At 41.3% G+C, this 16,051-nt stretch overlaps 1 long non-coding RNA gene across 1 annotated transcript; it reads left to right on the top strand.

The window, feature by feature from the left end:
• The first annotated feature begins 1,333 nt into the window (after positions 1 to 1,333).
• Positions 1,334 to 4,320, top strand: LOC121563075. Its single transcript, XR_006659937.1, has 3 exons — positions 1,334 to 1,826; positions 2,503 to 3,000; positions 4,137 to 4,320. It is a non-coding gene; the product is annotated as an uncharacterized LOC121563075 (long non-coding RNA).
• Positions 4,321 to 16,051: the final 11,731 nt, after the last annotated feature.

The raw sequence follows: 16,051 nt of genomic DNA, 5'->3' as shown, positions 1-16,051 counted from the left end.
ACTGTACAACTGGCGACCGATGTCAGCGTGCATGCGCCCAGCCCGCCGCAAGGAGTTGCTAGAGCACAACGGGACAAGGACATCCCGGCCGACCAAACCCTCCCCTAACCAGGATGACGCTGAGCCAATTGTGCGCCACCTCATGGGTCTCCCGGTCGCAGCCAACTGCGACACAGCCTGGGATCGAACCCAGGTCTGTAGTGACACCTCTAGCACTGCGATGCAGTGCCTTAGACCACTGCGCCACTCAGGAGGCCAGCAAATGCATTCTTACAGTTGTTGGCATGAAGGGAAATCTTAGATGTTAAAATAGACTGAAACATAGGCTAATGTATATGAAATATGTATACAATCTTCATGAAAAAAATGTGGTCCTGTATCAAAGACAGTCATTTATTTCCAATGAATCACATTAAATGCTCTGTGATTTATAGATTACAAGATGGATCAGTGTGATATTACACTCCAAATCTGTCACGGACGGCTGCTGATGGTCATATATTTGTGTGATTCTGTGATCAAGGCTGAGGCTTTCCACAGAAATCCCAGCTTTCCACGCTCATCTTGACCGACGGATCCGGGAAGGTTACAGTAATACGGAGGAGCAGCCAGGGCTTGGGAGCAAGGCAGGCGGGGAAATAGTTCGGACATGCCTGGCATCCAACATGAGCCCAGATAGAGCTGTCTGCTGAGATGAAAGTTAACCACAAACACTGATGCCATAACGGATCTCGGAGTGTAAAGTCAGAGTTTAAAGTGGCCTAAAATGCTGCAGCAATATAAGGCGGTGGCTGACAGAAATGTCTTCATAACCATCTTATGAAATGGAACGGACTGCTACAGTCGTTGGTTAATTGTCTTTAGCCTACTTACATTATGTAGGCCTATGCACTGTAGCCTTGAATCAAGTAGCCTTGAATCTCCTGAATCTGGATAGAGACAAAACCTTGTCATATCTCATTCTCATTAGATCACTTATCATTTCATAGGAGTGGCATGGCACTGGAGTCACATAACATTCAGATGTAGCCTACTCATGTCAAAACAAATTGCACAATCAATGTCACATGACCTTCCAAAATTAGATTACAATATCTTCATCATAGGTCATAGTCACAAAATGACAGTTTCAATTCCAGTGCTTTACTTTACTTCAACATCCCAAGTGTTAGCCATCAATAACCATAATTTACAAATGGATGGAAAATCGACAAATGTAGGTTATGTGAGGAGAGAGAGAGAGAGAGAGAGAGAGAGAGAGAGGAAAAGAAAAAAAGGGAGAAAAAAAAACATGTAAGCCAGAAGGATACATTTAACCTTCTACAGCTGGCAAAGGCAGACTGTTACAGCTGTGTTGACAGCCTCTGACCTGCAGTCAAATCTCCCTTTTACTTTTAGTGGGCCTATGTTTTTAATTTACAGTAAATCCCAGGGCTGACTTTTAACAACAGCATTTAAGATCCCCATGGAAAATAAACTTGTGATACAGCAAGCCAAACATCCAATGTAAAATTAATGCACCACAGAGAACATCTTGAAATAAAAATTCTAAATACCCATAGACACTGCAATCAATTTACATAAGAGTCAGAGCTTTTCGAACCATGTTAATTATGGGTTGTCTACTGTCTTCTTGCTAGGAATAACTTATACTGTAGCTACTGTTAACTTAATGGGCCAGTCCTAGCCTACTGTAGGTCAGCTCTCATGTCAGTTTGGCGAGGAACTTATCTTCTTCACACAGAGGCGCGGTTGGGGTGGGGACAGATTTCTGCGTCACAAAGTTATGAGCATAGGACAAAAATACACAGACGTCAAGAAAGGAGGTGAGCCAACCAAGATGAATTAAAAAGTTATTTGTGTCTACTGTTTTGCTGTAGCTAGTTAGTTAAAGTATACATAGGACATTTATAGAAGTTGACCAATTTTGTCGAAAATAGTTGGTACTTCTGTGTTCTATATTTTTGCCCAAATGTTAGCTAGCTAACTTTCTTAGCTAGCTAGCATTGCGTTCAACCAAGCAAGGACAGGTAGGTAGCCAGCTCAGCTAGCTAACTGTTAGCTAGCTAACATGAGTTCTCCTTTGGAGTAGGAGTAGCTAGCTAGAATATCAATTTGCGTAGCCCTGGCTTCAATACCTCATTGTCTAAGTATTGGAGGCAGTACACCTGCAAGAGGTGTGCACAAATAAAGGATGTCTAGCTAGTAACTTCGTTAGCCTGCGAGGAGGAGGAGGAGTAGTAGTAGTAGTAGTAGTAGTAGTAGTAGTAGTAGTAGTAGTAGTAGTAGTAGTGTTAGTTAGTTAGTTAGTTAGTTAGTTAGTTAGTTAGTTAGTTAGTTAGCTAGCTAGCTATAGCAGTTATAAGCAGGTTGCATTAGCTAGCTAGCTTATCAGTGTTAATTTGTGTCAATAACAAAATCATCTTTACATTGAATGCTGCACAGACACAATTGTCTATTGATAGACATGTGACACTGTTAGTGACCTTTTGTTTTTTTCAGCGCAGGACAGGATGCCCCAGGAGGAGATGAAGAAGCCTCTAATATGGGGTGGTGCCAGCCCCAGCCCCAGACACCTCAATTTCCGATCCAGGTACCCCCTTGGTTGGCATCCTGGGCACAGGTGACTTCTCCCGCTCCTTAGCCACCGGGCTGGTAGCTTCCGGGTACCGGGTGGTGGTGGGCAGCCGCAACCCCAAGCGCTGTGCCTCCCTCTTTCCCGAGGAGGCTGAGGTGACCACCCAGCACCAGGCTGCCACCCAGGCCGACCTGGTGTTCGTGGCCCTCTTCCCCGAGCACTACTCCACCCTGGCTGGGCTGAGGGAGCCGCTAGTGGGGAAGATTCTGGTGGATGTTAGTAACGGTACTAAGATCAACAGGGATAAGCAGTCCTACGCGGAGCAGCTGGCCGATATCTTCCCAGAGAGCAGTGTGGTGAAGGTCTTCAATGTGATCTCGGCCTGGAGCCTGCAGACGGGGCCACGGGACGGCAGCAGACAGGTAAGGCCTAAGTCCTCTGAACACACAACAGTGCCAGAGAAGAGACAGACAGACAGACATTACTACTCTGAATGACATTTGGATGTACAGTTTTTATATATTTTTTGCTCTAAACCGGACAATGTCTGCAGTTTATGTAATGTTAGATGTTTCACACATTCTCATCTTGCAACCATATTCTCACAGGTGTTGGTCATACGATGTCACTGTAGCTAAACGATGTGATGTACTTATGAAATGTTCCTAAGATATCTCTAAAATAACATGATATTCAGAACCTTTCATGGACTACCAAGGAACGTTTTTAAAGTTCCCATGATGTCCGTATAGCGACCAGATATTTATAACCTCTATAATACTTATTAGAAACGTTATGAATGTGCCTGTAATGTCCCAAACAGGCTATGACATTCAGTACCTCTGGAAGACTTAAGGGGAATGTTACAAATGTCTCAGTTACGGTCCTTGTTACCTGGGTTGTTGCGATTTTTGTGGGACTGGAGAACAATTTTACATTTACATTTTATGCCAGGAAAGTAAAATAACGTTATTACCTGGATTCCATGCTTTTAAAATGACTGCTATTCCTGAAAAGTATAGAACACTTTAGTTTCCGGTTCTTTTTGACTTTCTTTTCGGTTGAACAGGTTTCAACCCTAGATTACAACACATGTAGAAAACTGCTGGACATTACATTCAGGCAGCTTCAAAATAGTAGTGCAACCGTCAACTTCTCTCTCTCTCTAATGCATCCGTACTGTCTGCAGTGAAGTATGTTGATGTAAACGAACTCAGAAATCTCAAATAAATTGATTATTTATTAAATTATCTTGATGAAATTATGTACATTCAATCACGCAGACAAACCCAAAGTCTCTAGTTAGCTATGTGACTTGTAAAATAGTTTTTATCACGTTCTTCACTCACTCGGTTTGACACAAAAATAACACATAGCTAAAACCTTTACCAAACTTGATAATACCTTGACGTATTTGTGACCTAGCATGTTATGAAATGTTCTTTCTAAATTAGAAAGTTGAAACGTGCTATTACATAACTGTAGTAATACATTTGAAACGGACACAACAGCTATTGTCTTTACAGCACAGTTTTAGCTCTTTTTTCTTTATCTGAAGAATGGTGCCCTCCTGACCGCTGAGGTATAAGAGGTAGAGACTGTCTCCAAGATGGCCGACCGTTGTTTTCAAGGTAATCTACTCACGTCCGCATCAGGCCAGGGTTCTGGTTGGGAAGTAGCCATCCTATGTACCTAGAGGAGACTGGTGGTAGGGTCCTATGGGGTAACTTGCCCCCCCTAAGAACAATGTCTAATTGCTTACACAAAAAAGCAACATTTGGGGGGGGGGGGGAATTATGTGGATGAAGGTCATGCTTAGGCTAATAAACTATAAAGGGGAAAAAATTGCTACAGTTTACACTTTTTGAGTTATTTAATTAAATGTTTTTTTTTTAGAAAAGGTGCGTTTTTTAAAGTCGTGGGGTAAGTGCCCCCCATCAGAATTGTTCATTTAAATAAATGTAGCCTATTTATTCATTACTACATTTAGCTAACATTATATAGTTAATCCAGAGATCCTTACCTTTGCCTCGATTCGGCAGTCTTGTCCAGATCATCATGGCATTTGTAGTTCTTTAGGATAGCCACATTAGCAGCTAATTAGCATTTCATTTTTGGGGGTAAATGCAGGTGAATATATTTATCAAAATCACCTTGTCCTAGAGAGATTTACACTGTTATCAAAACGTTACGCCAGGGTAAGCCTATCTTCCACCCTATGTAAAGCTGGGATATATAAGATACCCCGTTTAAAAAAAAAAAAACTCTAAAATGTGAAGTTTTGTCACACAACACAATGCCCAGTGGTGTAAAGTACTGAAGTAAAAATAATTTAAAGTACTACTTAAGTCGTTTTTTGGGGTATCTGTACTTTACTATTTATATTTTGGACTACTTTTACTTCACTACATTCCGAAAGAAAAATATTACATTTACATTTTAGTCATTTACAGTTAGTGATTGCATACATTTTCATACTATCCCCCCGTGGGAAACGAACCCACAACCCTGGCGTTGCAAACGCCATGCTGTACCAACTGAGCTACACGGGACATACATCCCTGGTCATCCCTACTGCCTCTGATCTGGCGGACTCACTAAACACGTTTAATTTGTAAATGATGTCTGAGTGTTGGAGTGTGCCCCTGGCTATCCATTAATAAAAATAAAATAAAAAATGGTGTCATCTGGTTTACTTAATATAAGGAATTTGAAATGATTCATACGTTTACTTTTACTTTTGATAGTGAAGTATATTTAAAACCAAATACTTATAGACTTTTACTCAAGTAGTATTTTACTGGGTGACTTTCAGTTTTACTTGAGTCATTTTCTATTAAGGTATCTTTACTTTTACTCAAGTATGACAATTGGGTGCTTTTTCTACCACTGACAATGCAACAGATGTCTCAAGTTTTGAGGGAGTATGCAACTGGCATGCTGACTGCAGGAATGTCCACCAGAGCTGTTGCCAGATAATTTAATGGTAATTTGTATACCATAAGCTGCCTCCAACTTTGTTTTAGTAAAACTGGCAGTATGCCCAACCACCCTCACAACTGCAGACCATGTGTATGGTGGTGTTCTTCCGAGTGGCGCAGTGGTCTAAGGCTTTATATATATATTTAATGTATGCACTAACTGTAAGTTGCTCTGGATAAGAGTGTCTGCTAAATGACTTAAATGTAAAAATGTGTGTTGGTGAGTGGTTTGCTGATGTCAATGTCATGAACAGAGTACCCCATGTCAGGGTTATGGTATGGGCAGGCATAAGCTACGGAGAAGGAACAAAATTGCATTTTATCAATGGCAAATGTAATGCACAGAGATACCATGACAAGGTCCTGCCGACGTCATGTTTCAGCATGATAATGCAGGGCCCAATGTCGCAAGGATCTGTCCACAATTCCTGGAGGCTGAAAATATCCCAGTTCTTCCATGTCCTGCATACTCACCAGACATGTCACCCATTGAGCATGTTTGGGAGGGCTGGATCGACGTGTACCACAGCTTGTTCCAGTTCCCGTCAATATACAGCAACTTCACACAGCCACTGAAGAGGAATGGGACAACATTCCACAGGCCACAATCAACAGATTGATCAACTCTATGCAAAGTAGAAGTGTCCCGGAGGAGGAGGAGGCAGCGGCAGATACCCCGTTCTCATGTAATGGGGTAGGGCCCAGTGATGCCAACTTAGCAATTTTGTTGCCAGATTTAGCAACTTTTCAGACTACCCTGGCAACTTTTTTTTCAAACAGCACCTAGCAACAAATTTAGCTACTTTAAAAAACTTATTTGGAACTTTTAGCAACTTTTGAAAAGTGACTCAAACACTAAAATGCACACATTTTCCCTCTAAATGACACTAAAACGATTTTATCTGTCACACACTCAGTCACAACACACGTGCCTGGCTGCAAAAGTGCATTGTGAGTGACGTCAGCAGCAGGCGCTCAGCTCGTGCACAGGCAGCAGCAGGCCACCCAAGCAGCACAACAACCTGGAGAGAGCTGGAGAGAGATGCCTAGCGCACACATCATTATTTGAGTTAAGTTGCTTGTTCAATAAGATAGCATATATACCTTGTTATTAGCTTGTACCTATAATTGTTGATCAGTTAGGTAGCATGTTTACTAACTACCAATACACTACTAGTTAATAAGAAAATAAATCAAATGTAATTGTTCAATAATGTGTAATGTGTAATTGTTTAATAATTCAATGTGTTGTGTTTATAAATAAAAATATCTGATCTTATAAATGTTATGTGTTTATTACTTTTACAAATACACATATGTGATAATAAACAAACAAATCTAAACTAACAAATGTCAAATCATATTTGTCGCCGAGATGGCCAGTCAATTTGATTAACGTTATTGTGTATTCTATGTAATTATGCAGTTTTACGTTTTTACGTAATGACTTCATCACGCAAAGACATCACAACGTTTTGAGCAATTTTTAGCAACAAATCGACCTGCCTCTAGCAACTTCTCCTGAAAATGAGTTGGCAACACTGGTAGGGCCGTCCCAAGGATCCCGAAATGCACGGACCGTTGCACCGTTGTAGTGGGGAAACAGGAAGTTCCGGCAGGCGCGCCCATCCCACGTTCTTCACAATAAAGAAAGCGCCAGAACTGTGCAGTCAAGAAGATAACCTTTGTGTCCGTTTCTATTTATTACTACAGGTATGTAATAGCACGTTTAAACTTTCTAATGTCGAAAGAACATGTCATACCATGCTAGTTAACAAATCCGTTAAGGTATTATCACGTTTGTTAAAGGTTTGATGTGTTATTTTTGTGTCAAACCGAGTAAGTGAAAGAACGTGATAAAAACTATTTTACAAGTCACATAGCTAGAGACTTTGGGTTTGTCTGAGTGAATGTACATAATTTTCTCATTTTAGTTTAATAAATAATCAATTTATTTGAGATTTCTGAGTTCGTTTAGCATATTATTGCTTTTGTGTAAAATTCCCATGCTGGTAAAATGCCGGCGCCGTCTCGGTCAACGTCAACAGACTTCAGTGAGGACAGTGCGGGTGCATCAGATAGAGACAATTTCACGGTCGCACTACTGTTTTGAAGATGAATGTAATGATTATCAGTTTTCTACATGTGTACTAATATTCAGACACATTCACTAGTTTCAGTCTTTATCAATAAATGTTGCTATGGTGTGAACAGGAAATACAATTGGTTTTTGATTGAAGTAATACAGTGAAGACAAGGTTCTTCAGGAAATTAGCACACAGTGCTGTCTAAAACAAACTGAAACCTTGTACTAAATGGATTTTGAGTCATGTATGCATTTATCTACTATAGGTTAGGTATTAGCTCAAAAGTATTGTGGAGCTCCTGCACCTTAATATAAACAGTACCGGCACCCAAAATGAGTATTGGCACCTATTTCAGTCCAAGTAAAGCACTGAATTAGATAATTGAACAAGAAAAAATTATATTTTTAGAGAATAAAGAAAGTGCCAGAACTGTCAACACTAACTTTTGTGTCTGTGCTCTCTATATTACTACTGGTCGATTCAGTCTGAGGCCGGTAACATCAACAGTGAGGACAAACCCAGCCTGCCTCTCTCCTTCCACACTGAGTCCAAACATACAGTCACTGGGTCCTGATTGTGACAGTGGAGCCCAGTTTGCTCGCAAATCCAGAGATGGCATCAGTGAAGCTGGAAGATTGCAGTCAAACACTGGAGCTTAATGTCAACATTAAAGATGAAGAAGAGGAGGAGAAGATTGGGAAATCTGTTTCTCAGAGTAAGAGCAGATTCTATCCAATTAAGTTTGTTGGACATGATTTGGAAAGGCACACGCCTGTCTATATACAGTGCATTCGGAAAGTATTCAGACCCCTTGACTTTTTTGAAATTTTGTTACCTTACAGCCTTATTGTAAAATAGATTAAATAGTTTTTTTCCCCTCATAAATCTACTCACAATACCCCATAATGATAAAGCCAAAACTGGTTTTTGTTCAATTGTTGCAAAAACAACATCTGAACGATCACATTTACAAAATGTCTTTCTACTCTGCGAGTGTCTAAACCAGGGCTCTTCAATTCCGGTCCTGGAGGGCCGAAACACCTCTGTTTTTCATCCTCTCCTTCTAATCAGGGGCTAATTCAGACCTTGGACACCAGGTGAGTGCAATTAACTACCAAGTAGAAATAAAAAACAGAAGTGTTTCGACCCTCCAGGACCGGAATTGAAGAACCCTGGTCTAAACCATGATCACCTTGATCTCATTCATCTCAGTCTCATTGCAAAGGGTGTTTATTATAATACTTATGTAAACAATATATTTTTGTAGTTTTTAATACATTTGCAAAAATGTCTAAGAACTTCTTTTCACTTTTTCATTATGGGGTATTGTGTGTAGATTGATGAGGAATTGTTTTATTTAATTCATTTCAGAAGGCGGCTGTAACGTAACAAAATGTGGAAAAAATCAAGGGGTCTGAGTACTTTCCTAATGCACTGTACATATCCAAAAGTGGACCTAGAAGTTTGTCCTTAAATATCTATTGGGAGCCCATCTGGACCTTCCGCTTAACCTCCCTTCATATCGAAAATAGCATCATATATTTCAACACCATCCAATTCCTTTTCCAGATCCAATTTAGTGTCTTCTGAAGTAGAGGGAAAATCAAGACCTGACTAATTCAGTTCTCAAGAGATTCAGAGTTGTAAAGTGTGTTGTAGTAGGAAGCAAATGTTTGGTTTATTTCTACAGGATCCATTGATAATTGTCCTTGTAAATTATGAATTGCATTAAAGGCTGAATTTTACTTCTTACTGTGCCAGGCCAGCAATTTACCAGGTTTTTCACCTTGATCATAGGACTGTTTCAGCCTAGTTAAGCTGTTTGCAGCCTTTGAGGTGGGAAGTTCTTCATACTGAGCTTTAAGACCAAATCATTCCTTGTTTACTTCTACTGAGTTATCCAAAAAAGCTTCCCTCTCCAATTCTCTGATTTTGCTGTCCATCTCTCATTTTCTGATTTTTATTTGATTTTAAACTGGTAAAACGTATACTTTGCCCCCAAATATGTGCTTTGAAAGCCTCCCATCTGGTACTCGCTGACGTTTGGTCAGTGTTCAATGTCAAATAAACATCTATATGCACTCCAACGTAATGTAAGAAGTCTGGGTCCTGTAACCATCTGGGATGCAAACGCCATCTAGAGGATCCTTTTACTAGTTTTGTATCCCTATAGAATAATGACACAGGGGAATGGTCACTCAGAACAAAACTATCATATCCACTTCCTGCTACATTGGGAAGCAATAAGCAGGAAACTAAAAAGTAGTCTACATGAGAATATGATTTAAATGTTGACGAGTAACGTGAATACTCCCTTTTACTCGGGTTCTGAGTCCTCCAAGGTTCACATAGATTTAAATCCTTAATGAAATGCTGTAATTTCTTTCTACTCTGCGAGTGGGAAGTGTCTAAACCAGAGGAGCAATCTAGATGAGGATCAAGAGTGCAATTAAAGTCCCTTGCCATTAGGACCTTACCAGGAATGGAGGCTATCAATAGAAATACAGAAATACCTTGTACTAAATGGCTTTTGTCATTTATGCATTTACAGTACCAGTCAAAAGTTTGGACACACCTACTCATTCAATGGTTTTTCTTAATTTGTACTATTTTCTACATTGTAGAATAAAACTTTTGAAGTAGACAAACTGCCAATGTTTTAAAGTTCTATGAAATTAGTCTGTGTAGTTACTTACCCTTGTGATAGTGAGTGGAGGATGCTATGGCTTCTACATCTGCATTGCTTGCTCTTTGGGGTTTTAGGCTGGGTTTCTGTAAAGCACTTTGTGACATCATCTGATGTAAAAAGAATACAGTGGGGGAAAAAAGTATTTAGTCAGCCACCAATTGTGCAAGTTCTCCCACTTAAAAAGATGAGAGGCCTGTAATTTTCATCATAGGTACACAACAACTATGACAGAAAAATGGATAATTTTTCCCCCAGAAAATCACATTGTAGGATTTTTAATGAATTTATTTGCTAATTATGGTGGAAAATAAGTATTTGGTCACCTACAAACAAGCAAGATTTCTGGCTCTCACAGACCTGTAACTTCTTATTTAAGAGGCTCCTCTGTCCTCCACTGTTACCTGTATTATGGCACTGTTTATACCTACAACCTCAAACAGTCACACTCCAAACTCCACTATGGCCAAGACCAAAGAGCTGTCAAAGGACACCAGAAACTAAATTGTAGACCTGCACCAGGCTGGGAAGACTGAATCTGCAATAGGTAAGCAGCTTGGTTTGAAGAAATCAACTGTGGGAGCAATTATTAGGAAATGGAAGACATACAAGACCACTGATAATCTCCCTCGATCTGGGGCTCCATGCAAGATCTCACCCCGTGGGGTCAAAATGATCACAAGAACGGTGAGCAAAAATCCCAGAACCACACGGGGGGACCTAGTGAATGACCTGCAGAGAGCTGGGACCAAAGTAACAAAGCCTACCATCAGTAACACACTACGCCGCCAGGGACTCAAATCCTGCAGTGCCAGACGTGTCCCTCTGCTTAAGCCAGTACATGTCCAGGCCCGTCTGAAGTTTGCTAGAGTGCATTTGGATGATCCAGAAGTGGATTGGGAGAATGTCAAATGGTCAGATGAAACCAAAATATAACTTTTTGGTAAAAACTCAACTCGTCGTGTTTGGAGGACAAAGAATGCTGAGTTGCATCCAAAGAACACCATACCTACTGTGAAGCATGGGGGTGGAAACGTCATGCTTTGGGGCTGTTTTTCTGCAAAGGGACCAGGACGACTGATCCGTGTAAAGGAAAGAATGAATGGGGCCATGTATCGTGAGATATTGATTGAAAACCTCCTTCCATCGGCAAGGGCATTGAAGATGAAACGTGGCTGGGTCTTTCAGCATGACAATGATCCCAAACACACCGCCCGGGCAACGAAGGAGTGGCTTCGTAAGAAGCATTTCAAGGTCCTGGAGTGGCCTAGCCAGTCTCCAGATCTCAACCCCATAGAAAATATTTGGAGGGAGTTGAAAGTCCGTGTTGCCCAGCGACAGCCCCAAAACATCACTGCTCTAGAGGAGATCTGCATGGAGGAATGGGCCAAAATACCAGCAACAGTGTGTGAAAACCTTGTGAAGACTTACAGAAAACGTTTGACCTGTGTCATTGCCAACAAAGGGTATATAACAAAGTATTGAGAAACTTTTGTTATTGACCAAATACTTATTTTCCACCATAATTTGCAAATAAATTCATAAAAAATCCTACAATGTGATTTTCTGGATTTTTTTCCCTCATTTTGTCTGTCATAGTTGACGTGTACCTATGATGAAAATTACAGGCCTCTCTCATCTTTTTAAGTGGGAGAACATGCACAATTGGTGGCTGACTAAATACTTTTTTTCCCCACAGTACATTTGATTGACATGTATATCACACCAACTGACTTATTCTTCTGATGTTGTTCTCACAGGTGACATTGCGACATTCTCTACATCCAGAGAGCAACAGCAGGAAGATCACAGAGCTAAGAGGTCTCACCACTGCCCACATTGTGAGGAGAGTTTCTCAGTTCTATCAAAGTTAAAAATACACCTACAAATACACACAGGAGAGAATCTGTATTCCTGTACTGACTGTGGGAAGAGTTTCTATCAACTGGCTTGACAGTTAAAACATCAGAGAGTGACACACAGGAGAGAAGCCTTACTCCTGCTCTGACTGTGGGGAGAGTTTCTCTCAACTGGGCCCCTTAAAATCACATGAACGTATACACACAGGAGAGAATCCTTACTCCTGCTCTGACTGTGTGAAAATGCTTCACAACATCAACTGAGCTAAGACCATCAGAGAACACACACAGGAGAGAAGCCTTACTCCTGCTCTGACTGTGTAAAATGCTTCTTCAACTGGGCTAAAAAACATCACCGAAGATACACACAGGAGAGAAGCCTTACTCCTGCTCTGACTGTGGGGCAAGTTTCTCTCAACTGGGCACACTTAAAACACATGAACGTATACACACAGGAGAAAAGCCTTACTCCTGCTCTGACTGTGGGAAGAGTTTCTCTCAACTGGGCAACTTAAAAATACATGAACGTATACACACAGGAGAGAAGCCTTACTCCTGCTCTGACTGTGTAAAATGCTTCACAACATCAGATAAGCTAAAATGTCATCAGAGAACACACACAGGAGAGAAGCCTTATTCCTGCTCTGACTGTGGGAAGAGTTTCTCTCAAATGGGCCTCTTAAAAATACATGAACGTATACATACAGGAGAGAAGCCTTACTCCTGCTCTGATTGTGGGAATAGTTTCTCTCAACTGGGCACCTTAACACAACATGAACGTATACACACAGGAGAGAAGCCTTACTCCTGCTCTGACTGTGGGGCAAGTTTCTCTCAACTGGGCAACTTAAAAAAACACGAACGTATACATACAGGAGAGAAGCCTTACTTCTGCTCTGATTGTGGGAAGAGTTTCTCTCACCTGGGCACCTTAAAACAACATGAACGTATACACACAGGAGAGAAGCCTTACTCCTGCTCTGACTGTGGGGCAAGTTTCTCTCAACTGGGCAACTTAAAAATACATGAATGTATACACACAGGAGAGAAGCCTTACTCCTGCTCTGACTGTGAAATGAGATTCTACATATTGGGCAATTTAAAAAGACACCAACGTATACATAAGAAGTGGTAGTGGATTGGATCAAATGAAGAAAGCGTAGAACACTATTGTAATCCTATTGTTTCTCACTGTGAGAGAACTGTGCAGAGGAATGGGAACGTTGTAGAATGTTAGCATCTCTTTACTGATCAGTGTGCACCTTGTCAGTTTTGCAGTGCTTAGATAGCTCCTACTGTAAAGATATTGAGAGGACTAGGGTATTGAGGAAACCACGAGTACACGCATCCATGCCATGTGTCAATATTGCAGGCTGATGGTGATGGTGTGGGCTGTGTTTTCATGGCACATATTGGGCCCCTTGATAAAAGTGGAGCAACGTTTGAATGCCACAGGATATCTAAACATCATTGCCAATCAGGTGCATCCCTTCATTGCAGCAGTTATCCATCTGCAAACATATTTCTTTCAGCAGGATTATGTCCCATTCCACAAGGCTTGTCCAGGAATGGTTCCACGAACATGACAGTGAATTCAGGTTACTGCAGTGGCCTTCCGAGGCACCAGATCTCATTCCAATTGTACATCTGTTGTAGGAGATGGAACGAGCTATTCGGAGTAGAAATCCACTGCCAGTCAACTTGACACAACTGTGGGAAGCATTGCAGTCAACATGGGCCAGCATCCCAGTGGAGACGTTCAACTCCTGCATTCAAACTGCACTTGGTGTATGCATGCCAATAAGAAAATAACAACACTGGACAAGCCCTGGATGACTGAACGAATAAAGGCTGCCATCAGGAAAATACAGAATATTTTCAACAGATGGGGAGAAACTATGACATGGAGAAAATACAGAAACACAGTGCAAATGATTTATAAAGGAAGCAAAGACAAGCTACTACAAAACTGAAATCCAGGACCTAAAGAAGAAAAACCCTAAGGAATGGTGGGACTTCATTAACAAAGGACTGGGACCAAAGAAAACATCAGGAGGGAGAATACAGGTCGAGGGAATTGAAGACGACGACGTGGCTGATGTTTTGAATGGCTTCTTTGCTGAGGCATGGACAAGCACCACACCTCTTGCCATCTTCCCCCTGCCCATGCCTACAAGGCAGGTTGAGCTGTGCAGCATTGGCCAGTTAAAGCAAGCTCTGAACAGACTCAGAGCAAGTAAAGCATGTGGGCCTGATGGAATTCCAGCCTGGCTACTAAAAGAGCATGCAGAAGATCTAGCCCCTGTCATCAAACACATTGTTAAAACTGTCCCCTGCCTGTAGGAGGTGTTATCTGAGTGCACGAATCAGTATGACTACCTCCCAATGTCCAGCACTACTACCGCCCTTGTGAAAGCCACATACTCCTGGCTGACAGCTACAGACTCCATAAAACCAACAATGGTGAGTGATTTACTTGCTGATGTGTCCAAAGCCTTTTATCGAGTAGATCACGCAAAGTTCCTGCAACATCTGTCTGACATTGAACTGTGTCCAAGGTTACTAGCCTGACTCCACCGCTACACCACCGAAAGAGGGCAGAGGGTGATGGCAACTGGCACATTTAGCCCTTGGTCAGAGGACCATCCACAACCTGCACCACTAATCCTAGGAAGACAGGAAGTACCAGTGGTAACAACAACCAAGTATCTTGATTTTAATCTAGACTCTAACCTCAGTGGTGACATGTGGAGCAGCCAGTGAGAAAGGCCTCGAAACGCCTTTTTGACTGTTCTGGAATACGGTGGAGTGCTGTTAGTTGGATGCAGTACAAAGCAGCAGGCCTAACTAGACAGGGTGCAGAGGAGGGCCTTGAGGATCATCTCCAGAGGTGGAGCAGTCCAACCACAGCTCCCGTCACTGCAGAGCAGGCGAGAACAGGCTGCAGTGCACCTGGTGAAGGACATGCACACTCTTGACCATCCACTGAATGACCTGCTCCCTCCAAAAAGAGGTAACTGCACCACCAGGCTCCTGAGAAACAGCCACAAACTGTCCTGTATAACTGCCCGTACAAACCGCCTGTGAAACGCCACTCTACCCACTGCTATCAGACTGCATAATAACTCCAGCTCTTAAATGGTTTTCCCAAAAACTCTTTTTTTTCCCAATAACATTTTAATATTTCAATTTCCATCATGAAAAATGTCCTGTAATGTTTTCAGTGTTCTGTATTCTACTTATGTCACGTATTGTGTTATGTATTTAACAGATAGCCTAGCGGTTAAGAGTGTCCCCAACTAGGTCAAAAATCTGTCATTGTGGCCTTGAGCAAAGCAATTAACCCCAATTGGTCCTATAAGTCGCTCTAGATAAGAGCATCTGCTAAATTACAAATATGTAATGAAAAATCATGTTCGTACATTAATTTGTGCTGGGCAACCTCTTCTTCTTCTCTTGTGCATAAATATAACAAAGTGTTTAAAGTGAAATAGTTAGTCTATACAGTGCATTCTGAAAGTATTCAGACCCCTTGACCTTTTCAACAAAAAATAAGTTACAGCCTTATTGTAAAAATGATTATTTGTTTTCACAAACAACAACAAAAATCCCTCATCAATCTACACACAATACCCCATAATGACAAAGTGGAAACAGGTTTAGACATATTTGCAAAACCTTATTTACATTAGTATTCCAGACTCTTTGCTATGAATCTCGAAATTTTGCTCAGGTGCATCCTGTTTCCATTGATCTTCCTTGAGATGTTTCTAAAACTTGATTGGAGTCCACCTGAGATAAATTCAATTGATTGGACATGGTTTGAAAAGGCACACACCTGTCTATATAACATCCCACAG

Source organism: Coregonus clupeaformis, unplaced genomic scaffold, assembly GCF_020615455.1.
Source record: "Coregonus clupeaformis isolate EN_2021a unplaced genomic scaffold, ASM2061545v1 scaf2009, whole genome shotgun sequence".
Classification (NCBI taxonomy): Eukaryota; Metazoa; Chordata; class Actinopteri; order Salmoniformes; family Salmonidae; genus Coregonus; species Coregonus clupeaformis.
Note: the sequence above shows the minus strand (reverse complement) of the source record. Positions and strands in the feature narration are given on the sequence as shown.